The sequence below is a fragment of the Saccopteryx bilineata genome, chromosome 5 (assembly GCF_036850765.1).
Source record: "Saccopteryx bilineata isolate mSacBil1 chromosome 5, mSacBil1_pri_phased_curated, whole genome shotgun sequence".
Taxonomy (NCBI): Eukaryota; Metazoa; Chordata; class Mammalia; order Chiroptera; family Emballonuridae; genus Saccopteryx; species Saccopteryx bilineata.
The window spans coordinates 196,533,605-196,558,652 of record NC_089494.1 but is presented as its reverse complement, the minus strand read 5'-3'; the positions used below and the strand labels follow the sequence as shown (position 1 = coordinate 196,558,652).

The window sequence follows — 25,048 nt, the reverse complement described above, 5'->3', positions numbered from 1 at the left end:
TGGTTAACAGCTGTTATTTACAGAACCCCAAACTCTTGGTAACCTCTAAACAAAGTTTCTTTTCCTTTGAATCAACTCTTTCCATAGGCTTAGATGCTTTGTATTATTCATTGGTATAAAAATGTCTGATAGGAAGTTTCTAAATTTTAGTTTATCATATGGCTTTAAAATTTATACACAATATAATTGTTGACACTTGCTCTTATTTGGAGAAGTGGAATTTGTATATTAGAGCTCTTTGAGACATAAAATTAAAATCACTACTAGCCCTTTTTCTTAACTGTCTTCAGTTCCCTTCTTTTTCACTTAAGAGTTGTATTTTCATGCAGATAACAGTTCTATAATAAAGTAAAAAAAAAAAATTGCCCTCAGAAGGGGATGAGTAGTGCAGGCTTTAATTATTATAGCAGGCGGCCCTGGCTGGATGGCTCAGTGGTAGAGCGAAGGCCCAGCATGCAGGAGTCCTAGGTTCGATTCCTGGCCAGGGCACACAAGAGAAGCACCCATGTGCTCCTCCATCCCTCCCCCTCTCCTTCCTCTCTGTCTCTCTCGTCCCCTCCCGCAGCCAAGGCTCCATTGGAGCAAAGTTGGCCCAGGCGCTGAGGATGGCTCTGGTTGCAACAGAGCGATGCCCCAGATGGGCAGAGCATCGCCCCCTGGTGGGCGTGCCGGGTGGATCCCGGTCGGGCGCATGCGGGGGTCTGTCTGATTGCCTCTCCGTTTCAAACTTCAGGGAAAAAAAAATTTATTATAGCAGGTAAAGTTCCTTTTCTTATTTTTAAGTATTTTATTTTTTTAGAATAGGTACAAGTATTGCTTAAGATTTAAAAGTCCAAAGATTGAAAAGGAAATCATCTTTCTATTCTCACGTCCAGGTCCTCTCCCTGTGGTGCTGTTCTGTAGACTTCATTTTCAGTAATATTACCAACACCACAAGGAAGCATGATAATGAGGAATGTGCCAAACTGATGTGAAAATACATGTCCCTTATTAGTATGCAAAAAAAAGTTCTCTGCTTTTGAAAAAGAGGTATAGAAAATTTTTTTTATATTGAAGTACATTTTCATGTTTCTGATTTTTCCCTTTTCCTCCCTCAAATTACTTCATTAGTCATTTCTCACACTTTTGACCTGTTAATCTCTATTCTTTTATTAGCAGTTTAAGACCTGTTAGCAATAAAAGAAAACTTGGATGTCTTATACTGTTTGTGAAACTGAAATTTTTCTTTTAACTGAAGTTGACAAAATATTGGGTATAGCTGAAGTTAGGTCATTTTACAGTTGGAAGGAGTACTTAGATCTATTTTAATTCTTCTATTTTATAGAGCATCTGGGTATAGAGAAATCCCAATATATAGAAATTTTAGGAATATAGATATTTGGTCTATAGCAATTTTAAAAATATGCTTGATTTCTAATTTTCTTGGCTTAAGGATAAATATTGAAGATAAATACAGAATTATTCCTATTGTATATTTAAAGTTCTGATTTTTTTTCTTAAATAGAGCACATTATTGGGAAGAAAAGTATGCCCTTTCTAATTATGTTTCCTTTTATGTGTATCTTTCGTAATGTAGACAAAAAGTAGGGTACATTGTGGTTTCCAAAGTAAGTTATATCCAAGTTACTTATGAATTTGTTAAAAATAAACATTTTGAGATACTTTCCAGACCCCCAGGAATCCATAATTTAAAAATGTGCCTCAGATACAGCTTTCTTTTAATTAGTAGAAAATAAATAACTCTTTTCAATGTATTTTTCTAGAAATCCTATCTTCCCCTTAAACAATAATAGATATCATGGACATGATTTTATACATTTGTTCTGTAAGTTTAAAAATAGAAGTTAATTTGGGGGATATTATATGTACCCTTATTAGGTGTCACTAGCTTAAAAATACCTGTAGGGGCAAGAAGCCCCAGAGGTGGTGGAGGGGGAGGAAAACAGTAATGAATGATAGACACTGAAGTCAGCTAAAGGGCTCAGACACTGCTACCCTCCTTGGGCATGCTTATATCGCCTTTTTCTTCACGATTTTTATATGAAATCTTTCTAGTTTGTGACAGCTAACTTATAAATATGAATCACATATTTACACTTGAATTTACACTTGAAAAATACAGTGTGGGCCATCACTGTAGGCCAAATAAACTAGTATGCACCCTATGTCCTAGATTATGTTAACTACCTTACAGTTTCATGAATTTGCCATATTTTGTTTTGACATTTATGAAGGGATAATAATGATAATGCTTCCAGCTGTCTGCTTTACTCTTTCACCTTAGCATATTAGTTAAATAAACATTGGATTTTTGTGTAGGAAGAAAAAAAAAGACAAAATATATAGAGACAGTGTCTTATGTGTTAATGTCTCAGACTTGGCTTCCATGAGTTTTCTTAGAAAAATTTTATTCTCAACCCCTTTCCTTCTCAAGATTTGCCATTTTCCCTTTTCCTACCTTCACATTCAGTATCTCCCTGCTCTTCTCCTGAATGTTCTTTTATTTCCAAGAATTATAAAAGAGAAATCTTTATAGAAACTATATAGGATGAAAATCACTGTGACTTACTAAGCTGCACAAACTTTAAGACATTCTTCCCCACAGCATTAAAATTCCTTAGCTTTAATACTGTTTCTTTCAAATGTGTTTTTTTAAACAGAAGAATAACTGCCTTTAAAATGCTTAAAGGAAAATACCCACACAGAATCAATCTAAAGGGGCAGCCTCATAACCATGTAAGATTTGACCTCATTCCATGACAAGTGATTGAATGAGATGCCATTTACTGTGATTCAGTACAGAGAAAATAAAGCAAGCACGCACAACTTCTGCTTCTAGCCAAGTTGAAATAATGGGACAGGATTTACCCTCCTGCCCACAACAGCTAAAAAATGGACAAAACATGTGAAGCAACTCTTTTCAAGATCCTGGACATCAGGCAACAAGAGACAGTGATATCCCCAAGAGACAGGAAAACAAAGTGAGCCTTATGATTGCCCAGCTTGCTAAATTGAAGAGACTTTCTAGACTGTGGTGCCTGCGGGATGTGTGAAGCCAGGTGAAGAATGGTAGACTTTCTGAATTTAGGAGATGTTGTTTAAAGTCAAGGGAGACACAGGCAGCTAGAACTAATAGGACAGAGTGTTGGAGAAGTAAGACCTTCACAGAGAGAACCTTAGAGATCTGTAGAGGTCCCTTTTGAGTGTTCAGTTGAGTATGCAATGGCATTTGCATGTTAGGAAACTTCTTGAGCTGGAGTAGAGGGAACAGTACTTAAGTATGCAAGGCCAGGAATAGTGCCTCTTCCCACAAACCACTCTGTAAAAACCTCAGGATTCATGGGGCACTAGGTAGAGTGCACAGAAGAATTCCCCCCCAGTAGCAAGAAATAATTAGCCCTAGACTGAACTAGCCTAACAAGTCTATTATCTATTTTTATTTATTTTTTTGCTAGAGAGAGGGAGAGAGGAAGGGAGAGAGATGAGAAGCATCAACCATAGATGCATCAGTTTAATTGTTCATTGACTGCTTCTCATATGTGCCTTGATCCTGGGGAGAAGGGATAGTGGGCTCAAGCTGAACCAGTGACCTCTTTCTCAAGCCAGTGACTATGGGATCATTTTGACAATCCCATGCTCAAGCTGGTGACCTTGGGGTTTTGAACCTGGGACTTCAGAGTCCCAGGTCAGTGCTCTATCCATTGTGCCACCACAGTCAGGCTAGCCTAACAAATCTTAAAAGCTAGACCCCACAGGATCAAACTTCCAAGTTTTCAAATCATAACTCCATCCATGAGCAAAATTCAATACTTTTAAACATATTCAGCATCCAACAATTTGATAAAATTTACAATATATGGCATGCAATAAAAAATTTCCAGGTATGCAAAGAAGCAGGAAAATATAAACTATAATGACAAGATAATCAAAGTGACTCAGAGCTAACAGATTATAATTAACAGATAAGTATATAAAATTATTTTTATGACTGACTGTTCTTCAAATGTTCAAAGGCTAAGTCGACTTCTAAGGATGAAAACTATAATGTCTGAGGCCCTGGCTGGTTAGCTTAGTAGTAGAGCATTGGCTGGCGTGTGGAAGTCCTGGTGTTGATTCCTGGTCAGGGCACACAAGAAAAACAGCCATCTGCTTCTCCATCCCTCCCCCTTTTTTCTCTCCCTCTCCCTCTCCCTCTCCCTCTCCCTCCCCCTCCCCCTCTCCCTCCCCCTCCCCCTCCCCTCCCCCTCATTCCTGTAGCCATGGCTCTAATGGTTTAAGCACGTTGGCCCTGGGCACTGTGGATGACTCCATTGCCTTGCCTCAGGCATTAAAATAGCTCGGTTACTTGAGCAATGGAGCAGTGGCCTCAGATGGGCAGAGCATTGCCCCACCCCATAGCAGGCTTGCCAGGTGGATCCAGTTGGGGCACATGTGGGAGTCTGTCTGCCTCCCTGCCTCTCTCATTTAATAAAAAAGAAAGAAAAAGAAAACTGTAATGTCAGAGATGAAAATTACACTAGGTGGAATTATTAGTAGATTAACTATTACAGAAGTAAATGTTAGTGAACTTGAAGACATGCTAACATAAATTATTCAAAATGAAACAAAAATAATTTTAAAAATGAACAGTACATAATTAGATTTGGGATAACTTCACATGCCTAATATATATGACATTTGAGTCACTAGAGAGGAGAAAGAAGGCATAATGTAAAAATATTTGAATTTTTTTTCAAAATTTGATGAAAACTATAAACCCATAGATTCAGTGAACTGACTTTTCAAAATTTGATGAAAACTATAAACCCATAGATTCAGTGAACCCCAAATGTAAGAAATGTTAAGAAAATTACACCAACACCACCTGTAGTAAAAACAAAAATAATACCTTAAAGGCAGCCAAAGAAAAAAAAAGGATATTGTGTTAAGAACAAAGATAAGGATGACTATATATTTCTTCTAAGAAATAATGCAAACAAGGAAATAATGCAGCAACATCTTTAAAAAAACTGTCAACTTGGAAACAATCTTTAAAAAATGAGGTGACAATGAAGACTTTTTCAGAGATACAGTAGCTGAAGGAATTTATCACTAGGAGAAATGTTGAAGTCCTTAAGGTAAACAAGAAATGAAGCCATGTGGACCTATAAAACAAAATGAAGAACCATGGAAATGCTAACTACATTGGTGTGTGTGTGTGTCTTTATATATATATATATATATATATGATATTTTTTATTACATGTTTTTAAAAGGGAATTGACAAAAGGCTGATAAAAGTAGATTAATAGGCACACTTTACAAGAATCTCAAAACGCATTAATGAAAAAAAACGATCAACATTTTGACCACTATTATGGACAAGGTGTTTTACATATATAATTTCATTTAATCATCTAACAACCCTATGATTAAATACTCTTAATTTTCTTTTACAAAAGAGGAAGGTAAGCTATAGGACGGTGAAATACTGTAACTAGTTCAAGATTACATAACTGTTAAATGGATGGGCTGGGCTTAGACTCACTCTGTCTGACTCCAAAACTTAGGTACTTTACCATTTATCTACATTGCCATCAGGGAAGTAGGAAATAGTATAGAGCAGGTGCTATGTCAAAGAGGATCAAGTAAGAGTTAAGGAGAAAGGAATAAAGAAAAGTTGGCAGATGGCTTGGCAGATAACATCAGTTCCTCACACATGTGTCATAGATTGTTTTCAGTTGTCTGGTCAGGGCCACTCAGGTTGGCACTTCTAACTAATATTTTTTTTTAATTAAAAATTTAATTCACAGATATTGGAGTCAATGAGTGCAGGTCTCTTTTTCTAGCTCACCATAGTTCAGAATGTGCCTTCTGCAGTTACGAAATGGGGAAAGACATTTGTAGGTTCTGTTTTTCTCTTTTTAAAAGATTTTGCTCATTGATTTCGTGGAGAGAGGGAGAGTGAATGAGGGGGGTGAGATCATAGTTGTTTCACCTTAGTTGCACATCTATTGCTTCTTGTATGTGCCTTGACCAGGCAAGCTCAGGGTTTCAAACTAGCGATCTCAGCATTCCAGATCGGTGCTCTGTCCACTCCACCACCACAGGTCAGGCCAGTTGTAGGTTCTTATATGAAGTGGTATAATAAATAGATTAAAGGGTTTACTATAAACACTATAGTAATGACTAAAAAAACAACAAGAGTTATAGCTAAAAGCCAACAGAGAAGATAAAATAAAAATTACTGTCATTTCAAAGGCAGGAAAAGAAAAAAAGTGAGTAGAGACAAATTAAATTAGAGACAAATTAAAAAATAGCAAAATGGTAAAACCAACTATATTAATAATCACATTTAAAGTAAATGGCTTAAACACCTTAATGAAATGGCAGAACTTGTCTTTAACTACACAATCAACTAATTTGACCTGACACTTACAGGACACACCACTCAACAACAGCAGAATGCACTTTCTTTAAAGCACAGAATATTAACCAAGATAGTTCATATTCTGGGCCATAAAACAAGTTCTAATGCATTTAAATCCATTCAAGTCATACAAAGCATCTCTGGGAAATCCTCAAATATTTGAAAACTAATACATGGCTCAAAGAGGAAATGAAAAAGTATATTCTTCAGGATACAGATGAAAACATAGTATATTAATGTGTGGGATGCAACTGTTAAAGCAAGACTTGGGGAAAAACTTACAGTACTAAATGTCTCAAATCAGTGATCTTCAGTTTTCACCTAGAAAAAGATCAAAATAGAACGTAGTAGAAAAGTAAGTAGAAGAAAGGATAGAATACAGATCAGAGGGAAAATCAAATATGAAGGTTGTGCTGTGTTGACCAGGGACTAAAACAGAACAGTTCTGTAAAACTTGCCTATCCAAAAATCTCAGTACAAAAGGAATGCTACCAATTCCAATAATGTATTATTGATTTTGGAAATACTTCTAGCATAAACCTATTAAGGTATAGATTTAGGTTAAGAAAGCTGAAATGCTCTTTGTAAAACAGCAGACTTAAAACTTATGTTTGATTTTTCAAATTAAAGGAAAACTTAATAGGCCTGTCCAGTGACGGAACAGTAGATAGAGCATCGACCTGGGATGCTGAGGTCCCAGGCTCGAAACCCTGGCGTCGCTGGCTTGAGCATGAGCTCACTCAATTTGAGCATGGCTCATCTAGCTTGAGCCCAGGGGTTGCTGGCTTGAAACCCAAGGTCACTGGCTTGAGCAAGGGGTCACCTGCTTGGCTGGAGCTCTTGCCCCCCCCCATCAAAGCGCATATGAGAAGCAGTGAAACTAAAGTGATACAACTACAATTTGATGCTTCTCATCTCTCTCCCTTCCTCTTGCTCTTTCTCAAAAAAAAGAATGAAAACTTGATAAGAATATTAATTGTACTGATTAAGATGTAATTACTAATGAAAGTAAGAGATTGTCATCTAGGTTCTAATTATTCACTAACAAGTTTGAATCTGCTATTGAACTATGCATTTAGTACTAACATATTTTAGTACACAGTTTGTTTTTTCAAGGTCCTAAGAATTACTTGATCTAATCATGGTAGATTGTAAGACTGACTCTCTCTCAGTCTACTGCAGGGGTCTCAAACTCGTGGCCCGCGGGCCACATGCGGCCCGCCCACCAATTTTGTGTGGCCGCAGAGTGGCCCGTAGACTAATCCACGAAGTTTCATTAGTCTGCGGGCCACACAAAATTGGTGGGCGGGCTGCATGTGGCCCGTGGGCTGCGAGTTTGAGACCCCTGGCTACTGATTGCAACTAACAATCCAAATTTTATTGGTCAAGTGCAATTTTAGGAGGCATATGCTGTTGAATTGATTTATTTTCCCTAACTGAATACTTTTAAGTTATGACTGACTCCCTAATAGTGCAGATGCAGAAATTACATAGTGACTATGCTAATAATATCTGGCAAGTCATTTTTTTTTTTTTAATGAGAGAGAGAGAGAGACGGGAAAGGAGAGAGAGGGAAGAGAGTGAAAAGCATAGACTTCAGTTGTTCATTGATTGCTTCTCATACATGCATACATGCCTTGACCCTGGGCCCCAAGCCAAGCTAGTGACCCCTTGCTCAAGCCAGCGACCTTGGGATCATGTCAGTGATCTTGTGCCCTAGCCAGTGACCTTGTGCCCAAGCCAATGAGCCCATACTATCTGGAGACCACAGGGTTTCAAACCTGGGTTCTGAACATCCCAGGTCGACTCTCGAGCCACAGTGCCACCCCTGATCAGTCTGGCAAGTCATTTTTAAATTAAACAATATAAATGGTTGAATATTGCCAGTTTTACATGATTCAGCCTGATAGTTGGTATATTTCAACAATACAGGTACAGTGTTCTTAATTAGTAACATATTTGTTAGTTAACTGTTTTCAGTCTCACTTTTATTCCCTGCTGTCTGTCAAATCATTAGAGTTATTTCTTATAACAGGAAGTAACTTGTCAGAAAATGACTTATGTATTAACTTGCACTCTATAGCATTTTACAGACAATATAATATTAGACTTGGAAACATAATAAGGCCACCCCATTCACCTAATATAAGAAAAGATGACATCATCCACAGATAGTTACATCCTTTCTGCTTGACCACTTCAGATCACTACCTCGAGAGTTTCTCTGTATCAGTGATTTTTAGCCAGTGTGCCATGGCATATTGGTGTGCCGCAGGAATTTTTTTTTTCTTTAAGCGATAGGAGGGGAGATAGACAAATTCCCACATGTGCCCCGACTGGGATCTACCTGGCAACCTAATACTCAAATAACCAAGCTCTTTTTAGTGCCTGAGGCTAACAAATTCAGAGCAACCCAGCTATCCTCAGTGGGGCCAACACTCGAACCAGTCGAGCCACTGGCTGTGGAGAGGGAAGATAAAGAGAAGGGGGAGAGTGAGGGGGAGAGAAGCAGGTGATCACTTCTCCTTTGTGCCCTGACTGGGAATTGAACCCAGGACGTCCGTACTACAGGTGATGCTCTACCCACTGAGCCACTGCCCAGGGCCTGCAAGAATTTTTAAAACATAGAATATCTGACTATTTCATGGGGACACTGACTTCTTTTCCCTTACATTGTCAAATTAAAAAATAACAGCCAACACAGCAATAGCTATCCCATGTGACTGAATCAAAATTATACCTATATTTTTGGCAGATTGGCAAAAAATAGAGTTTTTGATATGTCAAAAATTTTAGTAATTAGTTTATGTGCCATGAGATGAGAAAGGTTGAAAACCACTGTTCTATATTATCACAGACTGTATATTGAACTAAAAGCTACCTAATTTTAAATCATTTGTCTCAATTCTACTTTTTAAAATTATTACCTTTTTATTGAATTTATTGGGGTGATATTGAGCAATAAAACTATATAGGTCTCAGGTGTACAATTCTATTTTATATCATCTGTACACTGTGTTTTGTGTTCACCACCCAAGTCAAGTCTCCATTTATCCTCTGCATACCCTCTTCTACCTTTCTCCTCAACTCTATATTTTATTAGGAATACCATAAGAAGATTATTGCTTCCAGATGGCAAATATTTTAATGTTAGGAAATAGGCATACTTTATATTCCTCTGTGATCTGCAAAACAAAAACAAAAAGTCCCAAGAGCCCTGGCCAGTTGGCTCAGCGGTAGAGCGTCGGCCTGGCATGTGGGGGACCCGGGTTTGATTCCCGGCCAGGGCACATAGGAGAATTTGCTTCTCCACCTTCCACTCTCCTTCCTCTCTGTCTCTCTCTTCCCCTCCTGCAGCCAAGGCTCCATTGGAGCAAAGATGGCCCGGGCGTTGGGGATGGCTCCTTGGCCTCTACCCCAGGCGCTAGAGTGGTTCTGGCAACGCCCCGGAGGGGCAGAGCATCGCCCCCTGGTGGGCAGAGCATCGCCCCTGGTGGGCGTGCCAGGTGGATCCCGGTCGGGCGCATGTGGGAGTCTGTCTGACTGTCTCTCCCCGTTTCCAGCTTCAGAAAAATACAAAAAAAAAAAAAAAAAAAAAAAAAAGTCCCAGCTATTTCCAACAGAAAATAGTTGTGATCTGATTTACAAGGTCTATCTAGGCTGCTGTCAGTTTGAATTCATCACATTGTCTGCTGCAGTGCTATGTAAATAAATGAGTGCTGAAAAAATATTTGTTACATAAATGTATTGGGGGGTCATGGAAATCCTTTCTGGTAGTTAATAACTGATCAAGAGCTGGCTAGAATGAGGAAGTGTAGCCGTGTGGAATATTTGAGGCAGGAGTGTTGCAGACAATGCAAGGGCTTGAGTCACTGTGGCTGAAGATGAGTGTATTGAGCCTGAAGGGGAGAGGAGAGTAAGTGGTTGTGGTAGAGAGGTAGGTAGCCTGGGGGAAATCGTATAGGGAGCTGTTAGTTTGAGTAGGGAGTTGAGATTTTATTCTAAGTAGGATAGGAAATCATGTGGCAGAGGAGTGACATGATTAGGTCTGCATTTAAAAGGGACCACTGTATCTACTGTATTAGGAATAGATTACCAAGGAGCAAGAAAGAAATCAAAGAGACTTGTCATAGCCCTATTGTCATAGTTTTCTAGACCTTCGTGATCCATTATGGTAGCCACATATCACCTTTGGTCACTTTTAATTAATTAGAATGAAATAAAATGTAAAAGTTTAGTTCTTCTCTTGTCCATTAATAAACTGTCTTGCTAAATCATCCGTTTTCCCTTAAGAATAGAATTTTCTTAAGCTTGTATTTCCTGTAATCATATTCTTTGTTACCCTAATGCCATTTACTTAATATTTTAAAAATACCTCATTCTTTGCTTAAATTTACTTAATTAAAAAGAAAATCTTAGATCAATATTATTTCCTTAAATGGAAAATAAGTAAAATATTCCGTAAGTTGAAATTAAGTACAAAAGTCAGTAACATTATGATACACGAAAACTATGTTAACATTAAACTATGGTAACATATAGTTAAACATAAACTATGGTAACATCCTGCGTGCAGCAGTGTTCCAAGCTTAGGACATGCCTCTGTTTAAATAAGAGAGATTAGCAAGTAAAGCAAACAAGCTACCACTAAACTGGAACTTTCTCCATGACTGAATTAGAAATGTTGAAGAGAATTAAAAGCAGAGTAACTTGCTTATTGTGGAAATCAATTTTCTAAAATTTAGCTGCAGAACTTTTCTCTCACTACTAATATTACTCTTAGAATTGCTCCACTTTAAACCAAATGTAATAGGGATATTAAGAAAAAAACCATTTTGGAATCTGGAAATGTGTTATCGTGATAGGAGCTGAATTTGGGTCTTTTTACCACGCTGTTTCCGCTCCTCCTAAGATATGGAAGGCTTCCAGGGTTATCACTTTTCTTCATCTGTAATTTTAATGTAGTTTCTGCATGTTTGCTTATTAAAACAGCAAGCAATGCCCCCCCCCCCTTTTTTTTAGCAAGAGAGTCAGGAACAGAGAAATACAGACAGGGACAGATGGGCAGGAAGGGAGAGAGATGAGAAGCACAATTCGTGGTTGCAGCAGCTTAGTTGGTCATTGATTGCTTTCTCATATGTGCCTAGACCGGGAGCTACAGGAGACCGAGTGACCCCTTGCTCAAGCCAGCAACTTTAGGCTTAAGCCTGTGACCATGGGGTCATGTCTGTTATCCCACGCTCAAGCCAGCTACTCCATGCTCTAGCTGGTGAGCCTGGACTCAAGCCTAATGAGCTGGTGCTCAATACAGTGACCTCAGGGATTCAAACCTGTGTCCTTGTCCAACACTCTGTTCTCTGCGCCACCACCTGGTCAGACAAGCAATGTCCTTTTTTTAAGTTAAACTTTTTCTTTGTATTAGATATTTTAAAAATCAAAGAACTGAATTTTCTTTGTAGCTTAAGCCTATCTTAGGCTAATGTGCTTGCAAATGCAATGTGTATTTTCCTTTTCTTTATCAAATTCCCATCTGTGAGCTGCCAAAAAGACTGAGAAGTCCAGTTGTTTTTTTAAATTATCTTTTCACTGAAATCTTTCACTAATCTTTTATTTATTTATGTATTCATTTATTTTTTGTATTTTTCTGGAAACGGTGAGAGACAGTCAGACAGACTCCCGCATGCGCCCGACCGGGATCCACCTGGCACACCCACCAGGGACGAGGCTCTGCCCACCAGGGGGCGATGCTCTGCCCCTCCGGGGCATTGCTCTGTTGCGACCAGAGCCACTCTAGCGCCTGGGGCAGAGGCCAAGGAGCCATCCCCAGCGCCCGGGCCATCTTTGCTCCAATGGAGCCTTGGCTGCGGGAGGGGAAGAGAGAGACAGAGAGGAAGGGGGGGGGGTGGTGGAAAGCAAATGGACGCTTCTCCTATGTGCCCTGGCCGGGAATCGAACCCGGGTCCCCCGCACGCCAGGCCGACGCTCTACCGCTGAGCCAGCCGGCCAGGGCCACTAATCTTTTTTTTAATAACAATAGCTAACATATTAAGCAATTATTATGTACCAGGCAAATATTCAAAGATTGATGTATATATTAAGTCAGCAATTTTTATTTTTCAGATCAACAAATGAATCTGCCCATTAGCTCAGTTCAGAAGCCAAACCTTCCCTTCCCTTCCCTTCCCTTCCCTTCCCTTCCCTTCCCTTCCCTTCCCTTCCCCCTCCCTCACTCTCCCTCCCTTCCTTTTTTTCTTTGCAGTATGTCATTAGAGAGAATAATATATTCTATAACCTGTAAAGTTTATACAACAGTGTAGTAGACAGACAGACATGAGCAGAGCAAGGATGATGGACCAGGTACAGGTCACCATGGCGGAATGCCCTGGGGAGGTGTAGCAACAGGCAAAACTGGGAATACAAGGACCTGGCCCCCAGGGTAACCTTTCCTCCCCTTTTATATCTCTGGTCATGAGTTTCAGTCCCTCCCTTGACCTTTTCTCCCCAGCAAACTGCTTATCATACAGGTTATACCCCCTTATAGGGGGAACACATAAGGGGCAGGGGAACAGCCTCATGCAAACCCTTGCATGAGTACTCCCTTAAGCATATCCAGTGCCTAGGGATAACATCTAGGCCTCAGTTGTGTTTTAGCTCCAGGCTCAGAAAAGCAGCAGAACCTGACAAGCAATGCCATGGCTGACCTCAGAATCAGCTGTGTTGACTAATGACCCCCTAGCACTGACCAATCATTGGAGCCCAGGACCCTGAAAGGACACACTTGGAAAGCTGATGAATATTCTATTGAGATCCGCCCCTGGGAGCTCCCCTAAAATACCCACCCTTAAAGCCCTTAGAGAGGAGGACCTAGTGTGTTCTCCCTCTCTTCCCCCCAGGTGCCATTCCTGGACCGTTCTCTCTCCTGAGCTCTGTAACTTGTTTCCTGAGCCCATTTCCTCTACCACTCACTTTTTCTACCTCTGTGACCTTTCTAAATAAACTTTCTCTTATATTTTGACTCGTGGCTCTGAATTCTTTCTTAGCTAGAACTCAACTACTGAAGTTGCTGAAGTGAGGTCCAATTGCTGGGAACATTCTGGTGCCATTTTCACGGCCACCAACAACAGAACTGAGGAGAATAGAGATACTCCACTTCCCTGGTTTTGGAGATAATGGAAAAGCTTTCTTACTGGCCATTTTGACACGTTCCTTCTTCTGTTAAGTTATGAGTAGATAAAAACCCAAAATTTAGTAATGGTTTTCTTATGAGTATATAATATTAGAACTGTACTAGGAGGATACTGAAAGTTGAGAGTGTAACCAGACACTTCATCCACTTAGATACATGAAATCTTTTGTTTACTTGAGCACAACAGAAGTAAGTGTTCTTGAGGGTGTTCTTTCATTTATGCCGTGACGTCACTAACATTATAGATGATATAATATAAACCACAGAAAATAGAAGATGTTAAGCATCATATTTTTTTTTAATAATAATGTTTGTATATACTGGGCCACATTTTCCTTGAGTGATGAACACAGACTATAATTAACTTACCACTATGCTCATTAATTACATGCCATCGTTTAAGTCTTGTTTGTACAATCTAGACTACTGGAGCCCTAGCCATCTGCATGTACTCCTAGATATTCTCAAATAGATAAAGTCATGACTCTGGAGGTGATTTTAGAAATATTTGTCAAATGACTGTTACTACTTGCAGCCCCAGCTGTTTCCCTCTAATTACCTGAGTGTTTATGACTAACTAATCACTGATCACAGAGAAGATTTCTCTTTGTTTAAGTGTCTGTTGTTTCTGGAAGTCTGTGTTTCTCTTGAAACCTCTCCTATCTCTCCCTAAAACACAGATTTACTTCACCCTGTCATGTAGGCCAGTGGTCCCCAACCCCCAGGCCGCGGACCAGTACCGATCTGTGGGCCATTTGGTACCGGTCCGCAGAGAAAGAATAAATAACTTACATTATTTCCGTTTTATTTATATTTAAGTCTGAACAATGTTTTATTTTTTAAAAATGACCAGATTCCCTCTGTTACATCTGACTAAGACTCACTCTTGATACTTGTCTTGGTCACGTGATACATTTATCCATCCCACCCTAAAGGCCGGTCCGTGAAAATATTTTCTGACATTAAAGAGGTCCGTGGCCCAAAAAAGGTTGGGGACCATTGGAGTAAGCTACCTTCTACCCCTAACTGGATCTTGTGCTCCTAGTTTCTCACTGGCTTCTGAATTTCTTACACTCAGAAGGCACACAAAGCCTGTGGAGGGTACACAGATGGACTTCACACTGCAGGCCATCAGTGGAGACAAAGTCTTTTGTTAAGGGTATGATCTCTTTAACAATTAGTGGATTAGTGGATCAAAAATGCTTATATTCACAATAGGCAATGAAATACTTATTTTAAATATTACTCTCCACTTAAAACAAGAAAGCCATTAAATGTAATCTTGACTTTACCATATAAATTTTAATTGAGTTCAATTTCATTCTCAAGTTTCTAGAATTATGCCATTGTGCTCCTAAAGATAATAGAAATTTTTACAAAGCTAGTGTGCCTCTTTAATAAAATACATGTTCACAATTCCTTATCTGCAATTCCAGAATACAAAAATGACTGAAAAAGCAGGAGTTTTTGTAATTCATTGGAAGACAGTCCTGATCTGAGCTTTTTTAGTCACAAAACCTGACTTGAACTGACATGAGGCTATTTATAGTTTTTATTTATCCCACTTGGTGTCAATATTCATAGGTTTTGCTGCAGAAATGGTGATGTGTTAGATTACTGGATGTTGCCCTGGACCTTTGCTGGAAGTGTTTCATAAAATACAGTATAGGCACTGCATTAATTACTGTTCTCAGATCTGAGAAACCCTCACTGCTAAAACACAGCTGGTCCAGTTTCTCTTAAGTGGTTGGGACCCTTGTATATACACCTAAGAGATAATAGAGGTTAGGTTTTTTTCCTTTTCCTTTTTTTTTCTTTATTGCTTTTTAGAGAAAGAGGAAGGGAGGGTGAGACAGACAGAAATGTTCCCAGACCTGGAATGAACCCACAACCTTTGCGTATTAGGACTGTGCTCTGACCAACAGAGCTATCTGGCCAGGGCAGTTTTATTTTTCATTTTTCTTTCCTATTCTTTTGCTACTTTTTGTCATATTCTTTTCCTCCTCCCACCTCCATTTCTTCCTCTCCATCTTCTCCTCCTTTAATACTGTCAGTAGCTATACCCCAACTAGTGCTATCAAACGTTTTGATTGACCTTAATAAATACTATAGTTCAGTGTTTAAAATGGAATCCATAACAGACAAAACCTTAAATAAATATTGTTCTTTCTTACAATTTTCTGTGCTTGGTGTCTTCAGAGGTCATTTGAGTTAATATTGCAGCCTTGTCATTGGGTCATTTTAGTTTCATCCTTCTTACATATGGGATCACTACTGTACATTAGAATTCTGTTGAATTTATCTTCAGATTTGTACAGTATGGAAAATAGGGGCGTTGCCCTATGAACCAGTCTTAACATAAATTATAAATTTTACTTTTTATCATTAACTTTAGCTTAGATTTTTCTGCTAATGTTAATAAAGGCTAATTTTTCAAAAACAAACATTAGTTTTAAGAAAGATAATTACAAAATACATTATGCAGGCTTATGGAAAGTCTTTGGTAATAACTAAATAAACACATAAAATCCTTTTTAAAGTAATAAAATGTAGGCTAGAAAAATTTTATTTGCTGTGAATGTAATTCATCTGTTTCCAGTGATGGGACTCTAGGGCTTACATGAAAGAAAAATTGGACTTTAAATTTATAATCCGTTTGTGTTTAACAAATCAGTGAGATTACTATTTTAAATTAAAAGAGATGCACAATTATGAACCTTTCTTGGATCCTGATTTGAACAAGTACAACTTAAAAAACCAACCCTATCTGAAACAATCGATCTCTGAAAGAGGTAGGATTAAGGAAAAGCCACTCCTTCTCTGTCTCTGTTTCATTCTTTTTTTTTTTAATTTTTATTTCTTGATTTTAGGCAAAGGAAGGAAGATAAAGAGAGAGAAACATTGATTTGTTGTTCCACTTGTCTATACATATTGGTTGATTCTTGTATGTGCCTAGTCCGGGGCACAACCTTGGCATATCGGGACGATGTTCTAACCAACCGAGCTACCCAACCAGTGCTCAGTTTCCTTTTCTTATTACTCCTATTTCTCTGTTCTTTTGTGTTTCTTGTATTTGCATGTATTATTGCCTCAGTGATCCCATGAAATTTCAGCGTTTTAAAATACACCTATATGCTGACAATATCTAAATATTTATTTCTGTCCCAGACTTTCCCTTAAGCTCCAGACTCATATATGAGCTATCTACTTTACATTTTTACTGGAATGTCTAATTAGCATTACAAATTTAACATGTACAAAATTGAGCTCTGAAATATCTCAGACCAGCTCCTCACACAGTCCTCTCCATCTTACTTAATGGTAACTTCATCCTGCCAGTTTCTCAGTGCAAGAGCATCTAAGCAAATTCCTTTGGTCCTTACCTCAAAATATTTCCATTTCGCCACCACCAATCAGACTACACGATATTTGTTGATTGAATGCATAAAAACCTAGCACCTACCAAAGCCTACCACATTGAGTTTTAATAAGTGTTTAAATGAATGAATGGTTAAATAATCTAGTTAATGCATCAGCCCATTCTCTAACAATATATTTGACTTCTAGCTTTATTTTCTTTTTTTGATACAGCCTAGATTCATGGTTCATAACTTAATAATTCCTGGTGTAATTTCAACTGTTTTTATTCTATTGTATCCACTAAGCAAACGTTTGGCTTCCCTGTTCTTACTCGTTGGTTGCTAAATGCAACCAGGAAAAAGCTGAAGCTCTGACCTCTGGCTCTAGGGGCAGCAAAGGAAGAGAGCCCCTGCGGAGCAGTAGTCTCCTTATGGGATGATTAGTGACTGTGCGGCTATATGCTGCAATGCCGCAGTTCCTGTGCTCTGGTTAGTGTTTCAGTTTTCTGTGCTGAAAGGGTATCACTTAAAATTGCCCTTAATTCCATATCCAAGAATATCCAATTGCTAGAAATCAAAGGTTAATACAGTAAGGAAGTGCTCCAATGACTAATCTCTTGAGTCATAGGGAAAGTCTGACATTGCTCTCCTTTTAGAATTTTATCAAGATAATTAAAGGAGTTTTTGGAATTGAGAATTTCTTTATCTGAAGTTTGCATTTCTTGCTGGCTGTCAGCTCGGGTATGTTCTCAGCATATCTCTCCTATTATTATTATGTGTCCTTGCCATGTGGCCCCTCACAGGCAGTTCACAACATGGTAGTTTGCTTCTACAAAGCCAGCAGGAGAAATCTATCTGTTTTTGAATCTTTTTTCCAGTCAGCTCCAACAATCTTTTATAACATAACCTAATCAACTGAGTAACTATTCCTTGATATTCATAAGTTCTATCCATGCTCAAGGGGTGGGGGTTACACAGGGCTGGTATACCATCCAGTGGCCAGAGATCTTGGCGGCCATTCTAGAATTTTGTCTATCACAGTAATTGATCATCATTTATTCACACCCCACATACATATTTCCAGGCAAAGTACTCCTACAGTTTCCAGGATTCTCATCCCATTAAAGCATTAGCTCAAAGTCCAAGATCTTATCTAAATCATCTAAATTTGGTGTGTTTCATCTATCTGTGAATCTGTAAAATTAAAGAGATTTTTCCAACATTTTAACATAAAACAGCGGGTCAGGCATATGATAATTATTGTAGACATCTGATTCAAAGGAGGAAAGGGAATACTTAAAAGTAAAAAAAGGGAGTCACTGGTCCATAACAATTTTGAAATCCAGGTTGGCAGGTCCTACCTGGAGTTTTTAATTAGAAATAATTCTTAATCTGACCTGTGGTGGTGCAGTGGATAAGAGCATTGACCTGTAATACTGAAGTCACCGGTTTGAAACCTCAGGCTTACCTGGTCAAGGCACACAGGAGAAGCAACTACTATAAGTTGATGCTTCCTGCTTTCCCCCTGCCTTTGTCTGTCTCTGGCTTCTCTCTAAAATCAATCAATAAAATTTTTTTTAAAAAAAGAAAGAATGAAGGAAAGAGGGAGGGAGGGAAGGGTATGAAAGAGGGAGGGGGAGAGAGAGAAAGAGAGAGAGAAAGAAAAGTAAGGAAGGAAGGGAGGGAGGGAGAGGAAGGAAAGAGAAAAAGAAAGAAAAGAAAGAACATTCTTCTTGACTCTGCCATCTGAGTCTCGGTTCTACATGCTGAATCCTACTTCCTTTTTCAAAGAAGGTGCCACATATTTGGAGATGAGGCGTTTTATCAACCTTTTTCCTGCCAAAAAATTTGGGAGAGTCCAACAACTTCTTTCCATTTTATATTCTGTTTCCTTTTAGTCCAAGCTGGAAGTGTTTATGCTGAAACAGTTTTCTCAAGAACTCTGGCATTTATAGGTACTCACTGCAGTAGTCAAAAGCTGCACCTACAAATTTTTTCAGGATAATACTTTTTCTGTCTTTGCCTCTTGATGAGATGCTAAAGGACAACTCTGAAGCTCACCCCCGATTGTTAAAACTTTGAAAGGGCCCTTTATTCACTCCTATGATCTTCAGAAATTTCAGTAAAAATCACCTTTTTCTCAATTGTGTTTTTGGCAGTCATTTCTGACTTTTAGCATCTTGTTATCTGCAGAGGCTGGACATTTTCAAGATCATCTAGTTCTGATTCCTTTCTCTTTAACAGCTCTTTTCTCAATTTACCTCTTTCTTGCATTTTACTATAAGAAGCAAGAGAAAACCAGGTATCACCTTTAACACTTCACTTGGGAATCTCTTTAGCTATATATCCGTCTTTGCCAGTTATAAGTTCTGTTTTCCATGTAACTGCTGGGCATGGTCACCATGCTCTCTGCCACTACATAACACAGATCCCCCTTCACTTTCTAATAGCATGTCCCTCACTTCCTTTGTGCCCTCACCAGCTGTGTCTAGTTTTAAGTCTAAATGTCTACTATGGCATTCTCTGTTATGCTTCTTAAATATTTTCCAAGCTTTTTCGCTCTCTAACTCCAAAGTAACTCTGACATTTTTAGTTATTGTTACAGCACTGTTCCACTTTCAGGTACTAAAATCTGGACTAGTTTTCTAGTGTGACAAATTACTACAAATTTAGTGGTTTAAAGCAATACAAATTTATTAGCTCACAAATCTTTTTGCTTAGGAGTCTGGACTCAGACTAATGGTTCCCTTTTCAGGACCTTGCCAGACTGAAATCAAAGTGTCACCCAGGACTGATGTGATCTGAGGCTCAGAGTTATATGCCAAGCACCTTAGTTGTTCATTGATTGCTTTCTCATATGTGCTTTGACTGGAGAGCTCCAGCTGAGCCAATGACCCCTTGCTCAAGCCAGCAACCTAGGCCTCAAGCCAGTGACCTTGGCTTTAAACCAGCAACCTTTGGATTCAAGCCAGCCACCCTGGGGTCATGTCTATGATCCCAGGCTCAGGACAGTGACCCCGCACTGAAGCTGGATGACCCTGCACTCAAGCCAGAGAGAGACCTTGGGTCTCAAACCTGGGTCCTCAGTGTCCCAGGCTGACAATGCTTTATCCACTGTGCCTCCGCCTGGTTGGGCTAGTTTTATAGATTTTTTTTTTTTTTTTTAAATATTTTATTGATTGATTTTTTTTTTAGAGAGAGAGGAGTGAGAGAGAGAGACAGAGAGAGAGAGAGAAGGGGGAGGAGCAGGAAGCATCAACTCCCATATGTGCCTTGACCAGGCAAGCCCAAGGTTTCGAACCGGCGACCTCAGTGTTCCAGGTCGACGCTTTATCCCACTGCGCCACCACAGGTCAGGCCTAGTTTTATAGATTTTTAATTTAATGGGAGAAGTTAACTTTTAGAAAACAAATTTAAAAAACAATTAAAGAAAACTGTGTTACCTGAAGTTGGGTCTTGGTTTCTTTTGACAATTAAAAAAAAAATCTAAACAGGTTAATGGTTCAAAGAATAGTAATGTTTTTCTGGCTTTGGTCTGGTTTAGTTTTTACTTTCTCTTTTTAACAGTTTTATTGAGGCATAGTCCCACATGCACCTGACCGACCGGGATCCACCCAGCATGCCCACCAGGAGGTGATGCTCGGCCCCTCTAGCGCCTGAGGCAGAGGCCACAGAGCCATCCTCAGCGCCCGGGCCAACTTTGCTCCAGTGGAAGAGAGAGATAGAGAGGAAGGAGAAGGGAAAGGGTGGAGAAGCAGATGGGCACTTCTCCTGTGTGCCCTGGCCGGGAATCAAACCTGGACTTCCACATGCAGAGCCAGCACGCTACCATTGAGCCTACTGGCCAGGGCTGTATGTCTTCTTTAAAGAAGCATTTATTCAAATCTTTTCCTTATTTAAAAAAAAATGGGATTGTTTATTTTCCTATTAAGTTTTGGGGAGTTTTTTATATATTCTAGATCAGGGGTTCCCAAACTGCGGCCCCCTGAGACTATTTATCTGGCTCCCGCTGCACTTCCGGAAAGGGCACCTCTTTCATTGGTGGTCAGTGAGAGGAGCACAGGCAGCCTGTGCTCCTGGAGTACTGTATGTGGCGGTGCCGCAAAGCGCGGTGTCACTCACATACAGTGCTACTTCCGGTGATGCGGACGCATGCATCACGGCTCCGGAAGTGCGTCATATCACTTGTTATGGCTAGCAGTGACAAATATGGAACCGGACATTGACCATCTCATTAGCCAAAAGCAGGCCCATAGTTCCCATTGAAATACTGGTCAGTTTGTTGATTTAAATTTACTTGTTCTTTATTTTAAATATTGTATTTGTTTTCATTTTGTTTTTTTTACTTTAAAATAAGATATGTGCAGTGTGCATAGGGATTTGTTCATAGTTTTTTTTTATAGTCTGGCCCTCCAACGGTCTGAGGGACAGTGAACTGGCCCCCTGTGTAAAAAGTTTGGGGACCCCTGTTCTAGATACAAGTCCTTTATCAGTTATGTGATCTGAAAATATTTTGTTTTAATTTGCGGGTTGTATTTTTATTTTCTTGACAGTTGTTTTTAAAGAGCAGAGGTTTCTTTTGTTTTGTTTTTATGCTGTGCTAAGATAGAATGGACCACCTCAGCAGTTTCTGAGGCTAATACATTACTGTCACCACCATTATTTTAGCAAACCTGGCTCCCCTGACTTTTGCAACATCATGCAGAGGTTTAATTTTGATAAAGTGCAATTTATCTTTTTTTCTTTTATTGATCAAACATGTAATGTTGTATCTAAGAAAACTTCTTCTATTCAGGATTACAGTGATTTTCTCATAACTTAAGAAAAATGCCTCCCAGGTATTATAAACATAAAAGCTTAATTAAAAATTAATTAAAAATAAATATTCTTATTTAATTAAAAACTTCTAAAATCTGGTTCTTAAGCTATTAAAGTCAATTTGAAGGGGTCTTTGTGATTGAGTGTATTATCCCATATTCAAACTTCGTTAATTAAACTCTTCAATATTTTGAAACTGCATTTTATAGTTTAAAGCCTATCTTTAAAGTATTTAGTAGTCTAATTAACAACAACAAAACCTTCCCAAGTATTTAAGTAAATTTTATTTTATTTTATTTTTTTATTTTTCCGACATTAGAAGCAAGGAGGTGGTCAGGCAGATTCCCGCATGTGCCCAACCAGGATCCTCCTTGACATGCCTACCTGGGGCGATGCTCTGCCCATCTGAGGTGTTGCTCCATTTCTGCCAGAGCCATTCTAGTGCCTGAAGTGGAGGCCATGGAGCCATCCTCAGTGCTGGGGCCAACTTTGCTCCAATGGAGCCTTGACTGCGGGAGAGGAAGAGAGAGAGGAGAAGGGTGAGGGTGGAGGAGCAGATGGGCGCTTCTCCCATGTGCCCTGGCTGGGAATCGAGTCTGGCACTTCCACACGCTAGGCCAACACTCTACCGTTGAGCCAACCGGCCAGGGCCTAAATAAACCTTGTAATGAAAGAAAATTTATAGCTATATTAAGACTTAAGTTCTCTTATATGTCCCAGTGGTATTTTATACATTTTAAAATATCTCAACTAATTTTCTTAATTAACATTATTTAAATTGGAATCACAAGGCCAATCTGTTTTCTAACTGACCTTATTCTCTTAAACATTATAAACAGCTAAAATACCAAATATGTACAGATTCTTTGATTAAAAAAAATTAATATATGTGTTTGCTTCTCTTAAACTTTTATAAACTTAATTGTAAATTTTTCTGGGTAAAATACGCCTGCAAAGTTGGGGATTGCCTTCCAACTTACTATGATTTCTTACTGCTCAGTAAGGAGTCCTTAGCCAGAATGGTGAGTAGATCTTTGTCCAAACTAGTAGCCACACAAGAGCTCTATTTTATAGTAGCTTTGTTCTTAAAATAAGATATTCTTAAGGCCTTGATTCTTTAGAGTCAATTTAAACATTCCTAATTCATTAGTTTACCCCTAGACAGGTTATATCACTTGATTGCTTTCAATTAATCTGTTTACTATTTCATTTTGTTAAAATCACTTATGTGTTTGCTATCTGTGAGTGCCACAAATCCTTCAGGATTAAAATGACATCTGTTAGAATCCCTTTGTGGCTTCGCCTGTAGGCACAGTTTTAAGGTCATGAGATAATACTTTTGTTAACCAAAAACATAATAATGGTTCTAGTTATGTAGTGCAATAATTAATATCTTACTTGAAAATCTTTTCAAAAACTGTTTAGTTATCATGCCCACAACTTTTAAGAAAAATAAACTGAATAAAATGGTTATTTTTATTGTAAAGCAGGACTATCTTAATAGTAAATTATGCTAGTCCTGTATCTGTGCCCCAAGTTATCTAGTACTATAAAGGAAACAATTTAAGTAATAGACTTAAAATTGTTTCCCTCACCTATTGGTTGACTTCAAGCTATTTTTTCTCCACATTTTTTTTTCCTGCCTTTTCCACTTTTGTATTTTTTTCATTCTCTTGTCTTTTATTCGGACGTAATGATAAAAAGTTCATAAAAATACTGGAGTTGATAATGGTCAACAATTGCCAAATATAGTGATGACATACAATTTACAAGGTATAATTTTGTTGTTTGATTTTTTAGAAAGCTGCTTTAACAGTACATTAAATCTTAGGATTAAGTGATTACAGGAGTGAGGCAATTTTTTACAATCTTAGTTATATTTACTAACAAAGCTATAAATTAAAAATATCAAATGTAGCCTGACCAGGCAGTGGCACAGTGGGTAGAGCATTGGCCTGGGATGCTGAGGACCCAGGTTCCAAACCCCAAGATCTCTGGTTTGAGAGTGGGCTCATCCAGCTTGAACACAAGCTCACCAGCTTGAGTGTGGGGTTGCCATGGTATCATAGACATGACCCCATGGTCACTGGCTTGAGCCCAGGGGTCTCTGGCTTGAAGCCTAACATCACTGGCTTGAGCCCAAGGGTCTCTTGCTTAAAGCCCAACATCACTGACTTGAGCAAGGGGTCACTAGCTTGGCAGGAGCCCACCCCTTGCACCATCAGGGCACATATTAACATATTAGAAAGTAAACAATGAACAATGAAGGTGCCTCAATGAAGAATTGATGCTTCTCATCTCTCTCCCTTACAGTCTGTCCCTGTCTGTCCCTCTCTCTCCCTCTCACTCAAAAATATCAAATTTAATCTTTTAGATAGATGACATTGGTTTACAAAAACAAATGTTTCTTCTGTGTTTCAGAATTTTAACAGATTCTAACCAGAGATGCATAGAGATACTTCACTGAATAGAAACAGTATATTTCATGAAAAATGATTACTAGAGGATTGCCCTGGCCAGGTAGCTGAGTTGGTTATAGCAACATCCTGATATGCCAAGGTTGCAGGTTAAGTCCCTAGTCAGGGCACATACAATAATCAACCAATGAATGCATAAATAAGTGGAACAACAAATTGATGTTTCTCTCCCAATTCCTTTTTCTCTAAAACCAATAAATTAAGGGGCAAAAAAGAGGGTTAATAAAACATAATTAAGACCTGATTGAATCAAGCAACAAAAAATTATGTTAAAAAGTTACTTTTGGCCCTGGCCAGGTGGTTCAGTGGATAGAGCATCGTCTTGGCATGCTGGGGTCATGGGTTCAATCCCCAGTCAGGGCACATGGGAAAAGCAACTAATGAGTGTACAACTAAGTGGGACAATAAGGTGATGCTCCTTCCTTCCTTCCTTCCTTCCTTCCTTCCTTCCTTCCTTCCTTCCTTCCTTCCTTCCTTCCTTCCTTCCTTCCTTCCTTCCTTCCCCCTTTTCTCTCAATCAATGGAAACAAAATTTTTTAATTAAAAAATCTTTTTAGCACGGGCTCATCTGGTTTGAGCAAGGCTCACCAGCTTGAGCCTGAGGTCGCTGGCTTGAGCAAGGGGTCATTTGGTCTGCTGTAGCCCTCCAGTCAAGGCACATATGAGAAATCAATCAATGAACAACTGAAGTGCCTCAACAAAGAATTGATGCTTCTCATCTCTCTCCCTTCCTGTCTGTCCATATCTGTTCCTCTCTCTGTCTCTCTCTGTCTCTGACACACACACACACACACACACA

The 25,048-nt window shown here is 39.0% G+C and overlaps 1 protein-coding gene and 1 non-coding gene across 6 annotated transcripts in view; one reads left to right on the top strand and one right to left on the bottom strand.

The window, feature by feature from the left end:
* Window positions 1–25,048, top strand: part of PTPN13 (protein tyrosine phosphatase non-receptor type 13) — a 243,238-nt gene that overhangs the window by 27,024 nt on the left and 191,166 nt on the right. The gene's annotated exons all lie outside the window — the stretch shown is intronic.
* Window positions 21,548–21,675, bottom strand: LOC136307185 (small nucleolar RNA SNORA66). Its single transcript, XR_010725856.1, has one exon. It is a non-coding gene; the product is annotated as a small nucleolar RNA SNORA66 (small nucleolar RNA).